The sequence below is a fragment of the Myotis lucifugus genome, unplaced genomic scaffold, assembly GCF_000147115.1.
Source record: "Myotis lucifugus unplaced genomic scaffold, Myoluc2.0 scaffold_115, whole genome shotgun sequence".
Taxonomy (NCBI): domain Eukaryota; kingdom Metazoa; phylum Chordata; class Mammalia; order Chiroptera; family Vespertilionidae; genus Myotis; species Myotis lucifugus.
The window spans coordinates 1,035,404-1,049,983 of NW_005871163.1; the positions used below are offsets into that span (position 1 = coordinate 1,035,404).

The window sequence follows — 14,580 nt, forward strand, 5'->3', positions numbered from 1 at the left end:
CCTCCTGGAGGCGCAAAGGAGGAACAGCCCTGGACTCCTCGCTGATTACACGGTTTGCAGCCGCTCACCACACTCTTAGTGTCCCCTCCCTCATTTTCCGCACCTCCTTACTTGAACGGGTCGCCGCACCTCCTTACTTGAACGGGTCGATTTTGCTTCTTCACGGTGGGTTCGTGGATGGGGGAGGGGTAATTAGGGAGTCGATGGTGTAATGGTTAGCACTCTGGACTCTGAATCCAGCGATCCGAGTTCAAATCTCGGTGGAACCTGCACCATTTCAAATCTCGGTGGAACCTGCACCATTTCATTTACACTTTTCTAACCAACACTTTTAATTCTTTTATTTATTCACCAAGTGATAATTGTTATGACAAATATATATACATATATATGTATATATATGAAGGGAGTTTCGTAAAATTTAACCCTTTGCCTACAAAGATCTCACAAATGTACCCCTTCAATCCTGTACTTTCTGTCACCTGGGTGCCTCCTAAACAACCTATTCACTTCTCCCCTTTTTAAACCTGGGCCCTTTTCCTCAAACCTTAATTGAAAAGCTTGGATTAATTTGATTCCTTTTTCTAGAATTTTCAACCTCCCAACTTTATTCAAGAGCATGCTCTTTTTACTCACTTTCCTCCAAAGTCTCTCAAACTATTTCCAGATGTCATTCAGAGAATTTTGCCCACCCTCCTTATCAAGATTCATCAAGAGCTTCTTGAGCCACATCCTCTAAGCCAGCAATTTTTGACCTGTGCGCCACAGCAAACTGGTGTGCTGCAAGAATTTTTTAAATGTGCAGTAACTGACTATAGTCGGGGGCACTGACCTCTTTTCCCTTAGATTGTCAAATTTTAAAATGACAACAGCCAACGCAACAATAGCCATCTGAATTGAATGAATCAAAATTATACCTAATATTTTTTGTCAGATTGGCAAAAAATATAATACAGTTTTGGGCATGCTGTAGAATTTTAGTAATTTGTGTATGCCATGAAATGAAAAAAGTTGAAAATCACTGCTCTAAGTTAAACTCATTTACATAATTAAATAATTTGACACAGAGCAAAGATGGCAATTTCCATTTCAGCAGAAATGTGGATACTAAAGTGATTTGCCAAAGATCATGCAGCAGGGCCTCTCTATATTTACAGTCATTATTGCAAAAACTTTTCCCATTTATTGCCAACCCCCCCCCCCCGCCCATATCACCTATATGCAAACCCTCAATTTAGACTTTTGAGCAAAGGTGATGGCTAATAAGCAGAATGATGGCTCCCCAAAAATGTTCTCTTCCCAATCCCTGGGAACTGGGGGCAAATCAAAGGGGAATTAAGGTTGCAAATAAATTGATTGTTTTGTAATCCTCACTGGAGGATATGTTTAGAGAGAGGAATGGAGGGAAAGAGAGGGAGAGAGAAACATGGATTGGTTGCCTCACATACACGCCCTGACCTGGGATTGAACCTGCAACCTAGATACATGCCCTGACCGGAAATCGAACCCGAAAACTTTATGATGCACTTTATGCTCCAACCAGCTGAGCCACCTGGCCAGGGAAGATCAACTGATTTTAAAATAGTGAGATTATCCTGATTCTCCAGTTGGGCCTGATATCGTCACAAGGGTCCTTAAAAGTGGAAAATGAAGTCAGAGGAGGTCGTGATGTGGTGTGAAGGCCTTATAAAAAGTAATAAAACAGAGCCACTTCAAAATGGAGTTGTAGCTGCCATCCCAGAGGAACTACCTAGCATGCCTTACTCCTCAAACCTTTGGGATGTTGAAACTGGCCAAAATAACCTTTGGATTGGGCCTAAAGCAGCACTGTATTCCAAACACTGTTTGCAAAGCTAACAGGAAAGCAGAAATGAACACTGGAGTGAAAATTAAAGATAGTCTTTAGAATTAGCATCACTATGTTAGTACTCATGCACCTATAGAAAATTCCTTCCTTCTATTCAAATAATCATTCCCCTTCCCTTTCTCATAAATATCTCTTGCCTTCACCTCCTAATCAAAACCCTATTTGGGTTTCTTTCTGAGTCAGTCCTTCCCTGATAGCTGTTCTTTTGGATCTCAAATAAAGGCTTATTTCCTCACACTTCGACCTTTTAAAAAAATGCTTATTTTTTTAATAGTCTTATTTCAGAAAGAAAAAAAGAAAGAAGAAAGAAAGAAAGAAAGAAAGAAAGAAAGAAAGAAAGAAAGAAAGAAAGAAAGAAAGAAGGAAAGAAAGAAAGAAAGAAAGAAAGAAAGAAAGAAAGAAAGACCCCACTGGTGTGGCTCAATGATTGAACGTGGACCTATGAACCAGGAGATCATGATTTGACTCCTAGGCATGGTCAGGGCACATGCCCAGGTTGCTGCTCAATTCCCCTAGGCATGCAGGAGGCGGCCAGTCAATGATTCTCATCATTGATGTTTCTTTTTTTAAAAAATATATTTTTATTGATTTCAGAGAGGAAGGGAGATTTCAGAGAGGAAGGGGGAGGGAGAGAGAGAAACATCAATGATGAGAGAATCATTTATCAGCTGCCTCCTGTACTGGGGATCGAGCCCACAACTCAGGCATGTGTCCTTGACAGGAATCGAACCCTGGACCCTGTTTGCAGGCCATTGCTCTATTCACTGAGCCAAACCGGCTAGGGTTCATCATTGATGTTTCTATCTCTCTCCCTCTCTCTTCCTTTCTGAAATGAATATATATACATATACATATGTGTGTGTGTGTGTGTGTGTGTGTGTGTGTATATATATACATATACATATGTATGTGTGTGTGTGTGTATTAGTTAATCCTCACCTGAGGATATTTGTCCATTGATTTTTTTAGAGAGAGTGGAAAGGAGCGGGAGAGACAGAGAAGGAGAAACATCGATGTGAGAGTGACATATCAATTGGTTGCCTCTAGCATGGGCCCCCACCAGGGCCAGGGATTGAGCTTGCAACCTAGGTGCATGCCCTTGACTAGAATTGAACCAAGGACCCTTCAGTCTGCAGGCCAATGCTCTATCCATTAAGCCAAACTGGCTAGGGCAATAAAAATATATTTTAGAAAATAAAAAAATAAAAATGGATCATATATTTTTTAATAAAATAAAGAAATAATGGGCCGAAATGGAGTTAGTTTTGCTAAGCCATGTCACCAAACAAAAACTTACTACCCTAATTGCAGTTTCTGCCTCTCCCAGAAGTAGAATTTTAAATCAGTGAGTCTGGAATCTCCTGATCATCAATACCAGAGAGGTAGGTAATCTACATGATAGAACCCCTTCCATTTCATTCGCCCAAAAGAATGTGACCTGACCTAAAAATAATCATATATATAGGTATGTTTGTATTTATTTCAGAGAGGAAGGGAGAGGCAGAGAGAGGTAGAAACATCAATGATGAGAGAGAATCATTGATCGACTGCCTCCTGCAAGCTCTCTACTGGGAACCAAGCCCAAAGAAACCCAGGCATATGCCCTGACCGAGAATCGAAACTTCCTGGTTCATAGGTCAACACTCAAAACACTGAGCCACACGGGCTGGACAAAATAATCCTTTCTTTGCTTTTGCTGATAATAGCCCTTCTGCCTATAAAAATCTTTCAGTTTGAACAACCCCTTAAAGCTCCTTTCTAGTTGCTAGATGAGATGCTGCCTGATTCATGAATTGCTTAATATAAAACCAATTAGACTTTAAAATTGAATTTTGTCCTTTAACAGCCTCAACTAGCACTTGTGGCTTTGAAGATGGAGGAAGGGGGCCAGGAGCCTGGGAATGCAAAGGCTTCTAGAAGAAGGAAAAGGCAAGGAAATGGATTTTTCCTTAAGGCCCCCAGAAGGAACACCACCCTTAATTTTAGCTCAGTGAGACCCACATCACCAAGTGTGTGGTCATTTGTTACAGCAGCATTAGACAACTAATACAGCACCATTTTCAATGCTTTATGCAACAGTGTAAAGCAATAGAAGGTTTGTCTAAGGCCTAGATTCTTCTTTGCGCAGGGGTGAACATTATCCACATTGGAAAAGAAGCACAATATTATTCAAGCAGTTAAATATTTGCACTACACAGTCCTAGCACTACTCAGGTGGGTACACAACATGGGCCCAAGAAAAGAAGAATATCAATAACTAGACAGTTCTGAAGGAGTAAATAATGAAAGTACTGGTGATAAGTTCCACAGGTCAGAGAGACAAAGAATTAGAAAGAACTCCCTAGAGGAGGAGGAGAAGGAGGAGGAGGAACTAGCATTGACCCCTGAAGGAAGAAGCAAGGAAGGAAACTCATTTTAGGAAATTAGATGATAAGAACATGTTGAGCAAGGCCAATAATGCCGGAAGAATAATTATGAACTTTTCCCCTTAAGTCATTGTTTCTCAATGTATGGTGTTCTCTTCCCTACTGGGTGTTGGGGGTAGGATCCTTACTATATCTCAAGAAAAATAATTTTCTGAGACTTGCATGGGAGGACAAGTGATTTTTATTTGTGTGGAATTACATCCCTGGGTTTCCAATGTCCCGTTCCAGTCATAGAAGAAGTGTAGCTGGGATTTCAGTAAAACTAAAAGCAAGGCCAGTGTCCAGACTTTCCAGTCCATGTTGCAGCTGGGTCCAGTTCAGCATCAGGCTATAGCCCATTAGTCCATTGTGTCCATTTTAGCTCAGTGAGACCTACATCACCAAGTTTGTGGTCGTTTGTTACAGCAGCAATAGACAACTAATGGTCCATGTGGGCGACTACAGGAGAGCTCACCCTGACCAATAAGAGTCCCAAGTACATAAGGGGAACCAAGAGAAACCAAAAGCAGAAGAGAGGGAGCTTCTTTGTTCAGGGAATTAAGTATCCCAATTTTACCCACTCTTGCTGTGGCCGTGCCCATTCTGGCCAATGATCTGTTCCCTGGTGTGACTGACAAGTACCTTCCCTGTGTCACCCCAACTTTACTGCACATGAGTCTACTCCTCCCTGTCTAGTCCCTTCCCCCAGCAGTCTGTGGGAAATAGACTGGTGGCTGAGTGTACTGCTTTAGCTTCCTGGTGAAGCTGTCCAAATGACAAGCCTATATTTGACCTTCCCTTTGCTCCTTTCCTGCTATTAATAACTAGTTAATTACAATGGTATCATTCTGAGAATGTCATAGTGTTCCTCAAAAGAAAGATTGCATTGTCAAAATAAATTGAGAACTACACACCTTCTCTCCCCACCCCCTTAGAAATTCCCTTATGTATTACTGTCTACAGCCAGCCAGTAGTATGTGGGTTCTTGCAGGAAAGACGTCACAAAATGAGATCAAGTGATTTTCAAAGGACGTTTATTAAAGCTGGAGACAATGAAACAAGGAAGGGCCTAGAATAGAAGAAGCAACAGGGACTAGGTGAGGGAATGAGCCTAGGCTGGGCTGCTTTGGCTCACTAAGAAGTCAGAAAAGCCGGCTGGTTTGCTCAGTTGGTTGAGCATTGTTCCATGCACCAAGAGGTCGCTGGTTTGATGTGGTTGGATTCCCAGTCAGGGCACATGCCCAGGTTTTGGGTTTGATCCCTGGTAGAGGGTGTGCAGGAGGCAGCCGATAGATGTTTCTATCTCTCTCCCTCTCCCTTCCTCTCTCTCTAAAATGAAAATATATTTTTAAAAAATAAAATAAAAACATATTTTTAAGTCAGAAAAAAGGGGGCCTTAGGGACAAGGTCAGGAGGTTAGCCCAAGAGGAGTTGCTGCTGCCCATTGCTCCCTGATTGCTAGCCTTGGGGGGTCCTTTAGTGTTTAAGGGATGCATGCCTGTGGGGGAAGGAAAGAAGGAAGGGAAAAGTGAGGGAGTGCTCCTAGGAGGAAGACTAGGTGCTGGAACTTTTGTTTTTTTCAAGGGTTTTAAAGGCTGGGAGTTTAAGAGAGGTCTTAAGGGAGGATCTCAATAGAATATTCATAAGTTTTATGCAAATGTGCCCAAATGACACTCTTAAGCGTTCTTGGTTCAGGGAAGATAGGATTTTGCAATTTACTAACTAAATGGCTATAAACTGCTTGGACGTTTAACTATCTATCTTAGTTTCCTTATTCCACTTGTCCTGGCTTACTATCCTGTCTCATGGGACGAAAAAGGGGCCACATACTAAACCTGACAAGCACAGGGGCGGCATGCATGGGAAGCCTTACAAACTCAAGAGACCTAAAGTAACCACATAGGATGGTCTGAAATTAAAACTTCCTAGCTAAAAGTAAGTCATGGCAAGTAGCCATGTCCTAGGCTGGTATCTACTTTGACAAAGGTCAATCTTTACCTTAGCTGAGTGTGTCTATTATCTTTTGGTATATCTCTGATAACATACTTTTGGAATGTCAGGGTAATCTTTTTCTAGACCCCTTAGGGCAAAACAGGTGCAGGAGACCAGAGAATCCCTCATTGTTATCTCGTTCTCCCACATACCATCTCTATGTGCTATAAATGTTCATTGTTAACTATCCCATGCCTAACAATGTAAAAGAAGTATCCCTTTTACTTTTTATCCAATCTCAGAGATTTCCACACTATGCTTTCTCCTTCCTCCCTAACCTATCACCAATGGATTTCATGTAGTCCCCTTACAGTTTCTCCTCTGATTCTAATGTATAAAATAAGGTGCAAAACAGCTATTTTCTGTAGCATTTTCTCAATCCATTGAGATTTTGTTTCCTGGCAGTTGTTGTCAGTTTGACTCAAATAAACTCATAAAAATTCTTACAGCCATGGCCAGGTGGCTCAGTTGAAATTCTTACAGCCCTGGCCGGTGGCTCAGTTGGTTGTAGCATCATCCAGTACACTAAGAGGTTTCAGGTTCAATTCCTGGTCAGGGTGCATATGGGAGGCAAACAGTTGATGTTTCTCTCTCACATCATTTCTTGCTGTCTTTCCCTTCCTCTCTCTCTCTAAAATGAATAAACATATCCTCAGGTGAGGATAAAAAATATTCTTACAGATTTGTACCTATTTTACCTTGACACTTAGCATATTGCCACTTTAAAGACTAGCTCTTCCACTTTGAAGAAATCTTTTTTTAACTGTGTTAAAACAGCATTTACCAGATTCACCAGACCACAGAACTCTTTTTCCATGGAACACCCAATAGCATGCTTCTAAACACTTTGGGGAGCCATCAAACATTTGTGGAATGAGGGGTGATTGAAGTAAACCTGGTCTTAAGGAAAGTAAGCTGGGATAATAATCGGCTTCAGGACACTGGCTAGTGCCTTCTGCCAGACAACTCTCAGTGTCTTCTGTAGCCCTGATTGGAGTCCTTAATTCCTCATCAAAGACATAAGAGCATCAGAAAACAGGGCTGGAGTATCTGGAAACCTTCACTTTAATGACTGCATGAAAAGCTGTGCCAGCAGCAGCTGCCATGACCACGCGAGGAACAGCCACTGTCCACGACTGTCCGTGGAACAGTCTCTGCCCATGACCACCCGAGGAGCAACTACCTCCCAAAACCACCCAAGGAGCAGCTACTGTCACCACCATGCAACCCACCACCAAGCCCACTGCTGCAGCCACAGGTCCCACGTGACTCAACACCTAGATCAGCCGTGGGCAAACTACGGCCCGCGGGGCGGATCCGGCCCGTTTGAAATGAATAAAACTAAAAAAAAAAAACCGTACCCTTTTATGTAATGATGTTTACTTTGAATTTATATTAGTTCACACAAACACTCCATCCATGCTTTTGTTCCGGCCCTCCGGTCCAGTTTAAGAACCCATTGTGGCCCTCAAGTCAAAAAGTTTGCCCACACCGAACCAGTTTGGCTCAATGGATAGAGTGTCGGCCTGCGGACTCAAGGGTCCCAGGTTCGATTCCGGTCAAGGGCATGTACCTTGGTTGCAGGCACATCCCTACTGGGGGCTGTGCAGGAGGCAGCTGATCGATCTCTCTCATCGATGTTTCTAACTCTCTATCCCTCTCCCTTCTTCTCTGTAAAAATTCAATAAAATATATTTAAAAAAAAAAAAGTTTGCCCACCCGTGACCTAGATCCTTCAGTGAGAGCAAAAATGGGGAGACAGAAGAACAACCCCCAAAGGAAAGAAAAGGAAGAATCACCAGAAAAGGAACTAAATGAAATGGAGGTGTGCAATATGTCAGAAAAGGACTCAAAATAAGGGTCATACAGTTCATAAACCGATGGGTGAGAAAATCAACACCATATGCAAGAATCAAGAAGAAATAAGGAGTGAAATAGCTACTATAAAAAGCACTATGTAAGCTTTCTACATATAATGAACAACATAAAGTGATGAACAAAAATAGAACCAGAGTCATAGAAGCATCAAATAGACTGCCCAACCTATGCGGGAAGGCAGAGGGTGAGGAGGTAAGAGATCAACCAAAGGACTTGTATGCATGCATATGAGCATAACCAATGAACACAGATAGTGAGGTGGTGAGGGGGGAAAGGAGACATATGTAATACCTTAAACAATAAAGAATTTAAATTTTTTAAAAAGATTTTTTAAAAAAAGGAAAAGTAAGCTGGAAAAGCCAAATAGACTGCTGAGCCACATTGGCCAGGGGAAAATACTTTTTTAAAGACATGAAATAAGTAGCCAAAAGAGGGAAACAATACAAGTTCCAACAACAGATGAATAGAAACAAAATGTGGTATATACATACAATGGAATATCAGTCAGCCTTAAAAAGGAATGAAATTCTGATACATGTTACCAAATGGGTGAACCTTGAAAACGTTCTGCTAAGTGAAATAAGCCTGGCACAAAAGGACAAATACTGTATGATTCCACTTATATGAGGTACCTAGAATGAGTAAATTCTTAGAGACAGAAAGTACAAAGGAATGGAGAGCTATTGTTTAATGGGTACAGAGTTTCCATTTGGAATGATTTAAAAATTCTGCAAATGGATAGTAGTGATGGTTGCACGTCATGAATATATTTTATGCCACTGAACCACTTAAAATGGTTTACTTTATATTATGTATTCTTTTTATTTAAAAATATTTTTATTGATTTCAGAAAGAGGAAGAAGAGGGGAAGAGAGATAGAAAATCTATTGGCTGCCTCCTGTACATTCACAACTCGTAACCTGGGCATGTGTCCTGACCAGGAATCAAACCAGTGACCTCCTGGTGCATAGGACGATGCTCAACCAACTAAGCCACACTGGCCAGGCTATTATGTATATCTTAATGCACGCACAAAATTTAAAGAAACTGGATCTCAGTTGTTTTTTTTAAAGTGGATAAAGACAGGAAACAGCCCTGGACGGTGTTTCTAAATGGTTAGAGCATCAGCCCTTGAACTAAAGGGTCTTGGGTATGATTCCCAGTCAAGGGCACACACCTGGGCTGCAGGTTCCATCCCCACCCTAGTCACCTAATCAGGGCTCCTATGGGAGGCAACCAATCTATGTGTCTCTCTTCTCTCTCTCTTTCTCTTTCTCTCTCTCTCTCTCTCTCTCTCCCTCCCTCATCCTCCCTCCACCCTCCCTTCTACTCTCCCTAAAAATCAATGGAAAAAATATCCTTGGGTGAGGATTAACAAAAAACAAAACAAAACAAAACCAACAAAACAAAACAGGAAAGAGAAGGTCAGGAAAAAGGGTAGATAGTGGCACAAGACTGTCTTCCCAGGATTCCTGTCATTCTGGGGCAATTTGCCTGTTTCCCGACAGCCTCCCAGAATTTCTGCAGGCTGGCTCACTTTCTAGACCAAAGTTAACTTGTTCATTTTCATCCACACCCCAGAAATGACACCCCCTATGGCCTCTGAAATTCCACCATTACGAAGTTATTTCTTTGGATAACGATGATTACCAGCTCCCTTCTTTCCCCACACTCCTACCCTGCACCCCTAGATGTGGTTGTGTGTTTACTACTGCCTCCTATAGGAGTAAATTGGCTTTGGCATTATGGGACCCCATCAAGTCCTTGCAATTTCCCATGTGCATGCTTACTTAAAAGAGAAGGAATACCAAGCAGACCGTGATTTTTGTTTCTGAGTTGTTTATTTGGGGAGAAAATAGATGTTTTAATAATTAAAAAATAAAAATACAACAATGCTAAATTGGTTAGGTGAGTAAAAAGAAAATAAAGGTGATACTTTTACATAAACTATTTTTAAAATATATTTTTATTGATTTCAGAGAGGAAGGGAGAGGGAGAGAGAGATAGAAACATCAATGATGAAAGCGAATCATTGATTGGCTGCCTCCTGCACACCTCCTACTGGCAATAGACCTGGGCATGTACCCTTGTCCAGAATCGAACCTGGGACCCTTCAGTCCACAGGCCTATGCTCTATCCACTGAGCCAAACCAGCTAGGTCAATGTGATACTTTTAGATGTAGAGCCAAAGCTTAGAATAGACAAATAATTACTGTATGACCCAGTCAATCCATACCTAGGTGTTTGTCTAAAAGACATGAAAGCATATATTCATACAAAAACCTGCATATGAGTGTTTATAGATGAATTATTTGTAATAGCAATAAAACTGGAAATAGCTCAAATGTCCATCAGCAGGTGTATGGATAAGCAAATTTTTGATATATCCACATAATGGAATACTACTCAGCAATAAAAAGTGGATGAATCTCAAAATAATCATGCTGAATGAACACCACCAGGGGAAAAAAAGAATACATATTGTTTGAATTAACTTGTATAAAATTATACAAAATACAAACAGAACTATAGTGTCAGGAAGCAGATCAGCTGTCTAGAAACAAAATGGAAAAGGGAGAGAGGAATTAAAAGGTATGAGGCCCTGGCAGGGTGGCTCAGTTGGTTGTCACATCATCCTATACACCAAAAGGTTGTAGGTTCAATTCCTATCCAGGGCACATACCTACAGGGCACATTCCTATTCAGGGGTTCGTACAGGAGGCAACCGAGCAATGTTTCTCTCTCTCCCTCTCTCTTTTTCCTTTCCCCCCACTCTCTCTAAAAAAAAAAAAAAGTTATACCTTTTATTATTTTTCTTATCTTATTGCATTAGGCCTTGCAGGAAAACATTTAACAATAGAAGTCATATTTGACATATTTGTCATATTTCCTATTTAAAAAATAAGTGTTATCCTATATAATAAAAGCCTAATATGCCAAGTGTCTGGTCGTCTGGTCATCCATTCAACCAATCAAACCGAATATGCTAATGATATGCTAAAGCCGCTTAATCGCTCGCTATGATGTGCACTGACCACCAGGGGGCAGAAATTTGACTGGCCGACCAGTTGTTGTGACATGCACTGACCACCAGGGGGCAGATGCTCTGACTGGTAGGTTAGCTTGCTGCTGGGGTCTGGCCGATCAGGACTGAGCGAGATGGGCCAAACATGCCCTGGAGCCCTCCTGCGGTCCCTCCCCGCTGGACAACATCCCACATCCCTTCCCGGCTCTGATAGTGCACTGGTGGGGTCCCTCGGCCTGGCCTGTGCCCTATTGCAATCCTTTTGGTGTATAGGATGATGTGACAACCAACTGAGCCACCCTGCCAGGGCCTCATACCTTTTAATTCCTCTCTCCCTTTTCCATTTTGTTTCTAGACAGCTGATCTGCTTCCTGCCACTGTAGTTCTGTTTGTATTTTGTATAATTTTATTGCAAGGAGATGTTGGAGAGCCGGTTTCAGCCCAATCACGCAGGCCAGGCTGAGGGACTCCACTGATGCACAAATTTGTGCACCGGGCCTCTAGTTGAGAAATAAGGTATGTACCATAAAAATCTACCCATTAATGTGTACACTCAGAAAACTAAGGTGGATCCTAAAGGCACTAACAGTTGGAGGCTGTCTGCTAACTACAGTTCTTACAGATGACTGAGCATTGCACTTTTTGCTATATTTTTCTTGTAATCTCTTATGTATATGGTATCTCACAAAGTTTAGAATATCCTCCTCTTTTTTAAATAATACTGTGAATCCCCAAAGTGCCTATCACAGCTTCTTGCCCAGGACCTCATTAAGTATGTATAGAATAATAATAATTGATAAGTACCTACCCATTAATTTCAGGATCTTTAGATAATTCTAGGCAGGAAAGCATATGATACAGTCCTTACTTGTGGAAAATTCTAACAACTGGTTCTTGGAAGTACTGATTTCTAGTGTTTGCTGATTTAAAAGGTGTAAATACCCCCACCATGGTCAAGTTCAATACACATGTGATGTTAACCAGGATGCAAAATTCCTGAAAATTTAACAATCAGTCCTTTCAATCTGATACAAGCCAGCTTCAGCATATTGCTGTTCCTTATCTTCAAAGAAGTTGTGCCCGTGTGTGTGTGTGTGTGTGTGTGTGTGTGTGTGTTTTCTTTCCTTTGGGTTTTCATTTATTGAAAAAAAATTAGAATAATGTTAAGTGCAATTAAAAAATAATTCACCCATAGTTCAACTACTCTAACAGCTATCAAAACTCTTCATTTTTGTGTTCTCCTCCCCAGTCTTTGCTTTATGCATACATATTTTAACTAGTCATAATCATACAATTTAAAAAAACATGTAATTTTTAAAACATATACAAAATATCTATATATACAAAAGGGTAATATGCAAATCAACCAGATGGCAAAACGACCAGTCACTATGACGCGCACTGACCACCAGGGGGCAGACACTCAATGCAGGAGCTGCCCCAGCCCACAGGCATCACCTAATTGGGGCCTGCCAGCCAACCTCCTGGTCCTTTCCCCAGTCAGGCTCCGATCACCCAATGGGGAATGAGGAACTGGGGATGGGTGGTAGTGGACACAGGTGGTGCCATGCCAAGGTCCCTGCCCTGCTGGTTGCCCCACCCAGAGGGCAACTGGTAGTGGGGGGCAGGGCCAGCGAACGGCAGGAACGGCCAACCTCTTGGTCTCTTCCCCCTACCCTGCCGGCAGGCTCCTATCGCCTGATAGGGAACGGGGAACTGAGGATGGGTGGTGGCAGGGGGCGGGGCCAGCTGCCAGCAGCCAGGGAAGATGGCCCTGATTGCAGGCCAGGCCTAGGGACAGTACCCATGCACGAATTTCGTGTGCTGGGCCTCTAGTACAGAATAAAGTAATGAACCTCATATACCATAACCCAGCCCTTCAAAAACATTTACCTGTGGCCAACCCTGTCCCATCTACATCACCAGCTTCTTGCCCCTTACCCACATTTTTTGAAACAAATCCCAGATGTTATGTCCTCCCATCTGTAAATATTTCAGTAGTAATCATTCAATGTTTCATTCTGCTTTTTTCACTTGTAGCCTAAGGAAGACAAAGACATAAATAATTCAACTAAAAAGATTTAAGTATTCTGATATTGGCAGTGAGGACTGATTGGGAGGAACAAGGGAGGAGTGTCTATAAGCTACAGCATCTGCCCAGCCAGGGTGGCTCAATGGTTGAGGTTTGACCTATGAACCAGGAGGTCAAGGTTTGATTCTTGGTCAGGACAATTCCCGGACCAGCTGGGAATTGAACCTGCAACCCAGGTATATGCCTTTGACCGGAAATTGAACCCACGACCCTTTGATGCTCAGGCCAACACTCTAACCAAAGACCAACACTCTAACCAAAGACCAACATTAGCTTTTGTTGTTGTTGTTAATCCTCACCCAAGGATATTTTTCCATTGATTTTTAGAGAGAGTGGAAGGGATGGGGAGAGATAGATAGATAGATAGATAGATAGATAGATAGATAGATAGATAGATAGAAACACATTGATTGGTTGCCTTCCACATGTGCCCTAACCAAGGCCAGGAATGGAGCCTGCAACCGTGGTACATGCCCTTGACCGGAATTGAACCTGGGACCCTTCAGTCCATGGGCTGATGCTCAATCCACTGAGCCAAACTGGCTAGGGCTCCAATATTGGCTTTTTAAAAGGATTTTTCTATAAACTCCCTTGGACAGATTTTATTTATTTATTTTTGAGATAGAGTGGGAAAGAGAGAGAAAGAGAAACTGAGAGAGGTTTCTCCTGCACGTGCCCCAACCGGAGATCTAACCCTCAACCTGGGTATGTGCCCTGACTAGGAACTGAATCTGCCACCTTTTAATGTAGGGAATGATGCCCCAACCAACTGAGCCACAGTGGCCAGGGCAGATTTTTTTTTTTAACTTACCATCTAATTATCCATTGGTCCAACATTCCTTGGAAGACAGATTACTTATCCCCTTCCCTCATTACATTAATTTATGCTGCAGTGTCATGAATGGTGTCACCCCCTCTGCCCTTTAGAGAAGAGCAGTATAGAGGAGGCAACATGAAGCCAAGTCCAAAAAAAGAAATTTGGCTAGCAAGAAATCCTTATTATTCCCATGTTTATCATATATGGCATTTGACATTCTGGTAGAGAAACTCAAATTATAAACTGTAGGGCCAGAGACTGTCCTCATTAGTCTTATTTATTACTTTTAAATCTTTATTGTTGAAAGTTTTACATATGTCCTCCCTTTTCCCTATTGACTCCCTCTCATTCGTTTTATAACCCCTTAGACCCGCACATGCGGCTCTTTGGGCCCTTTCAGTGTGGCTCTTCCACAAAAATACCACATGCCGGGCGCACACGTAACAGTGCAATTGGAACTTTGTAAGCTCTTGAGCATGCCGACTTAATTTTTAGCTCTTAATG

The 14,580-nt window shown here is 42.0% G+C and overlaps 1 non-coding gene across 1 annotated transcript; it reads left to right on the forward strand.

Moving 5' to 3' along the window:
- The first annotated feature begins 197 nt into the window (after positions 1-197).
- TRNAQ-CUG lies at positions 198-269 on the forward strand. The gene has a single exon. It is a non-coding gene; the product is annotated as a tRNA-Gln (tRNA).
- The last annotated feature ends 14,311 nt before the right edge of the window (positions 270-14,580 follow it).